Here is a 5,644-nt window from a genome sequence, read left to right as displayed (position 1 = left end):
AGATCCCCTGGAGATGGAAATGGCAACCTGCTCCAGTATTCTTGCCTGGAGAATTCCATGGACAGAGGAGCCTGGCATGCCTCAGTCCATGGGGTCACAAAGAATTGGACATGACTGAGTGACTAAAACACACACATGTAATTATATGTCTTATTTTTAAAATTTTCTCTACATGATAAATATTTTAAATATGTTAACACATGTATATTTTCTTTAACTTTTGTCCCAATTTTGATATTTTTATAACATATAAAATATTGTGATGAATTACTTAATACATTTGCAGCATGAATGTTTGTTTATGTTTCTTTTTGCCAACTTTTTTCTTGTTTGTATATTGGCTGTATGTTTTCTGATATAAAACCATAAATCTAAAAATGATTAATATTAAAGATCAATAAGATTATTTACCTAGGATTTAAGAATATAATCTCCTGGCATGGAACATGGACCTGGTGCTGATAATTGTATTATAATCCCTTAAACTATAGAGACAATGATGGCCCCTTAGAAAATAGTTTTTGCAATATTTATTTAGCATCTGATTTAATATCTTGGTTACATGGACATTTTCAGGGACTTCCACTTGATTATTTTTATAATAATGGCTTTTACTTGAAATGTCCAGGAAATTCTTGTGAAAAACATTCCAATTAATGTTAAGGTCAAATTATTGTGTCTTGAACTATTGACTATTAAAAGACATAGCAGCATATAAGCCTGTATGAATTTTGAAGAGCACATATTGTACTTGGGGATATTGTTTCCATCATTTATCAGGTGAACTGGAAACTTCACAATTTAGATACCTTACACTACTCAGAACGACCCTCATCAAAATTTCTACAAAACATATATGTTAGGGTGTAGACAAAAGGGGACCCTCCTACACTTTTGGGGGGAAAATAAATTGGTACAAACAATATGGAGAATAATTTGGAGCTTCCTTAACTAAAAATAGAACTATAATACCACATAATCCAGAAATCCCACTCCTTAGCATATATCCAGAGAAAACTTTAAATCAAAAAGATATATGCACCCCTTCATAGTATACAATTTGCAATAGCTAAGTCATGGAAGCAACCTAAATGACCACTGATAAGTGAATGGATAAAGATGAGATGACATAATGCTAATTAGCCATAAAAAAGAATAAAATAATACCATTCACAGCAACATGGATTGACCTACACATTATCAAAGCAAGTGAAGTCCAAGACAAATATCACTTATATGGGCAACCTAAAAAATGATACAAAAGAACTTATTTACAGGACAGAAATATAGTCACAGATATAGAAGACAAAATTATGGTTACTGGGGGGAAAGGGGAAGGAGGGGTAAAGTGGAAGATTGGGATTGATATATATATATACTACCATATATCTGGAGGAGGGCATGGAAACCCACCCCAGTGTTCTTGCCTGGAGAATCCCATGGACAGAGGAGCCTGATGGGTTGCAATCCATGGGGTCACAGGGAGTCGGACACAACTGAAAGGACTTAGCACACACTACCATATATAAGACAGACAACTTATAAGAACAAACTGTATATCAAAGGGAACTCTACTCAACACTCTGTAATGATCTACATGGGAAAAGAATCTAAAAGGTATGGATATATGTATATGTATAACTGACTCTCTTTATTGTACAGGAGAAACTAATGTAATATTGTAAATCAACTATACACCAATGAAAAATTTTAAAATAACAAAATTTCACAATTTTGAGACTCCAATTAAAGAAGGCTCATGCAATTAGGTCCAAGTTGTGGTGTAAGATTGCATTCAATCTTACAAGAAATAATTATGTTAATAAGGAATATATGTGTAGTCTCTAACAAAACCCAAATGGATAGTCACAACACAGGCCTAAGTTCTAGAAAAATGCCAGGAATTTTGGTTTCTACTCACTATTTGAAAACCACTTTGTGGCATGCTACTGAGCACTAAGTGAGACTGAAAGCCTGACTGTTAGACTTCAAGTGACCATGTGACTAAGGCTGCTCTATGAAATAAAGTGAAAGTGAATTTGCTTAGTCATGTGTGACTCTGCGACCCCATGGATTGTAGCCTACCAGGCTTTTCCATCCACGGGGTTTTCCAGGCAAGAGTACTAGAGTGGGCTGCCATTTCTTTGTCAGTTACCAAACCCACCAAGTCATCATTTTGGGAATGAGCATCCGTAATCCATGGTATGATTAAAATAATATTGTCAGAATAACCTCCTAGCACATACAGAGGACTCCCATAATTACATGAATAATCGGTTCAGAGCTTCATTACCTCTGTCATAATGATCCCTCTTCCGTAAGTTAAACTATGGGATAATTCAGTTAAGAGGGACCATTGCAGCAGAGGTGATGGAGTTCCCATGATTCTCATGTGAAAAACCTCAGGCAAGAGTCAGAGAACAGATAATGCCTGATACAGAGATACAGGCGGGCTACTGGCTAGTACAGATGTCTGCTCAATCAGGACCAAGAAAAGCAAAACTAAAATCACAGAAAAGAGGTTCCGGAGTAGAAGCATGTAGATGGACCTAGCAGGAAAGACTGAGTGCAGAAGGACGTTAACAATATGGTGAACAGACAATATGGTGAATATCTGTGAAATGGATTCATGAATGAAGTGGCTGTATTTGTAGAGAGGGAGACTATACTTGCGGCCAAATGCATGTGCTTTCTCTCGTCAATGCTGATCTAGCTACTGCTATATTGACCATTTCATCAGCAGTGAGCCCTGAAAGAGACTAACTGGCCATTTGGGGGAAAGTTGTTTACATAGATCCCTTCCATTCTAGCAAAGGCAGAAATTTTCCTTATTGGAACTGACACCTCACCGTCAATATGAATTTTCTTCTCTACTCCAAGTATTTCTGCAGTCACTGTTATCCAAGGGCTTAGTATGACTAATACACTGATATGGATTTCACATCATTCAGTCTAAGACCAAAGTACCCATTTTATAGCACAGTGCATGCAAAGATGGACATATGGTCTAAATGATCCACTCTTTCTGCCACATATCAAAGTGCTAGGAAATATGGGCTAAAGACTGACATTCAGATAAGAGTCAACTTGAGGACCACCCTTGTTGATGCTATCCTCTAGGATGTTATATATTTATTAAGGCAATACATGGTGGTATGTTTTCTATATATAGAAGGGAAGGTCTGGGATCCAAAGGATAGAATTAAGATTGGCTTCTTTATTGCTCTTAGTGAATCACTTGAGATTGTGGTCTGCTACCCTACAAACTGAACTCTGCTGGTCAGGGGTCCTGGTTGCTAGCAGAGAAACATCATCATCAGAGAACGCGGCTGAACCTGGGGCTTTGAAAGCCTTGAGTTACTCTTTCAGATCAACCGGCAAGAAAGGAATTATAACACCGGTGGGAGTAATGGATTCTTGTGATTATGAGGAGATAGGGTTGTGGCTACATAGTAAACATAGAGAAATGTATGTTTGAAACTTGAAGAACTCACTGGGAATCTTTTTGATGCTTCCACAAGTGTAATAACACAAATGGGAAAATGTAGTCACCACAGCGTGACAAGGGCAAGGCAAGCTCAGCCTCTTCCATGATGAAGACATGAGTTAACTAATTAGGCAGCATATATGTCAGTTAGTGTGCTTGTCTTTTTATCAATTAAAAAAGCTAATATTCTATTCAGAAAAAAATTAGCAATGATTTTTTGTTTTCTATAATGTAAGGCATACTATGACTAAATATATTAATAATTTCATGCACTATATATATCATTTACACTTTCAACAAATAAAAAATTACACAATTCATGTTGATATATACAAAGTGAAAGTAAGTGAAAGTGAAGTTGCTCAGTCGTGTCCGACTCTTTGCGACCACGTAGACTGTAGCCTACCAGGCTCCTCCGTCCATGGGATTCTCCAGGCAAGAATACTGGAGTGGGTTGCCATTTCCTTCTCCAGGGGATCTTCCCGACCCAGGGATCAAACTTGGGTCTCCTGCATTGCAGGCAGACGCTTTAACCTCTGAGTCACCAGGGAAGCTCCCCGCCTCCCCAAATAAAAAGCCTACAGGACCCGGTATTCCCAGGCGGTCTCCCATCCAAGTACTAACCAGGCCCGACCCTGCTTAGCTTCAGAGATCAGATGAGATCGGGTGCATTCAGGGTGGTATGACCATAGACAATAAAGGAGGAATATTTGTGATTAGCTCAGGTATCAGGCAATATCTAGAAGGAATTCATTCAGTATCATGGATTTGGATACAGTGGCACTCATATACATTTTTTTGGTTAACATCTTTCATGAAGATCATGTCTGTAATTCATATGTAGATTATTATGATACTCTCATTAAAATTCTTATTTTCCATTTTCATATATTTTGGTGAATTTTGTGCAGTTTTATCCAGTTAGACTCTCCAAAAGTGCCACTTTCACTGTGTTTACATTAAAAAATACCTTAAGTGGTTAATTATCCAAATTTGAACAAATTTTAAAAGTTATGTGACTTATCCATCCCAGTACCCCTCAGAATGTCTCTTCCTGCTTTTGTTGTTCTGTCACTGTAATGTTAGACTCTGAGATAGCATATACTGCAGCACATCACCCAGAGGTTCCTCAAACTCCCATCAACCTTTGTTGCCCTCTTCTCCTCCAGCCTTCAATTTTTCTGAGCATTAGGGTCTTTTCAAATGGGTCAGCTCTTTGCATCAGGTGACCAAAGAATTAGAGCTTCAGCTTCAGTCCTTGCAACGAATATTCAGGGTTGATTTCCTTTAGGTTTGGCTGGTTTGAACTCCTTGCAGTCTCCAGAGCCTTCACCAGCACCACAGTTTGAAAGCATCAATAATATGGTGCTCAGCCTTCTTTATGGTCCAACTCTAACATCCATACATGACTATTGGAAAAACTATAGCTTTGACTACATGAAACTTTGTTGGCAAAGTGATGTCTCTGCTTTTTAATATGCTGTCTAAGTTTGTCATAGTTTTCTTCCAAAGAGCAGTTCAGTTCAGTTCAGTTGCTCAGTCATTTCTGACTCTTTGAGACCCCATGGACTGCAGCACGCCAGTCTCGCTTCCCTGAGTTCCAAAGGGCAGATTCAAACAGTTACTAATCAGGGAAGGGAGAGAATGTAGAAACAAACAAAAAACAATTAAACAATCAGTTCAGTTCAGTCGCTCAGTCATGTCCGACTCTTTGCAACGCCATGAATCGCAGGGGTTGGCCTGTCCATCACCAGCTCCCAGAGTTTACTAAAACTCATTTCCATCGAGTTGGTGATGCCATCCAACCATCTCATCCTCTATTGTCCCCTTCTCCCCCTGCCCCCAACCCCTCCCAGCGTCAGGGTCTTTTCCAATGAATCAACTCTTCGCATGAGGTGGCCAAAGTACTGGAGTTTCAGCTTCAGCATCAGTCCTACCAATGAACACCCAGGACTGATCTCCTTCAGGATGGACTAGTTGGATCTCCTTGCAGTGCAAGGGACTCTCAAGAGTCTTCTCCAACACCACAGTTCAAAAGCATCAATTTTTCAGTGCTCAGCTTTCCTCATAGTCCAACTCTCACATCCATACATGACCACTGGAAAAACCATAGCCTTGTTAGACGGACCTTTGTTGGCAAAGTAATGTTTCTGCTTT

At 38.9% G+C, this 5,644-nt stretch overlaps 1 non-coding gene across 1 annotated transcript; it reads right to left on the bottom strand.

Moving 5' to 3' along the window:
* Positions 1-4,062: 4,062 nt before the first annotated feature.
* Positions 4,063-4,181, bottom strand: LOC139035716 (5S ribosomal RNA). The gene has a single exon (XR_011488433.1). It is a non-coding gene; the product is annotated as a 5S ribosomal RNA (ribosomal RNA).
* Between the last annotated feature and the right edge of the window lie 1,463 nt (positions 4,182-5,644).

Source organism: Odocoileus virginianus, chromosome 6 (genome assembly GCF_023699985.2).
Source record: "Odocoileus virginianus isolate 20LAN1187 ecotype Illinois chromosome 6, Ovbor_1.2, whole genome shotgun sequence".
NCBI lineage: Eukaryota > Metazoa > Chordata > Mammalia > Artiodactyla > Cervidae > Odocoileus > Odocoileus virginianus.
This window is presented reverse-complemented; position numbering and strand designations above follow the sequence as displayed.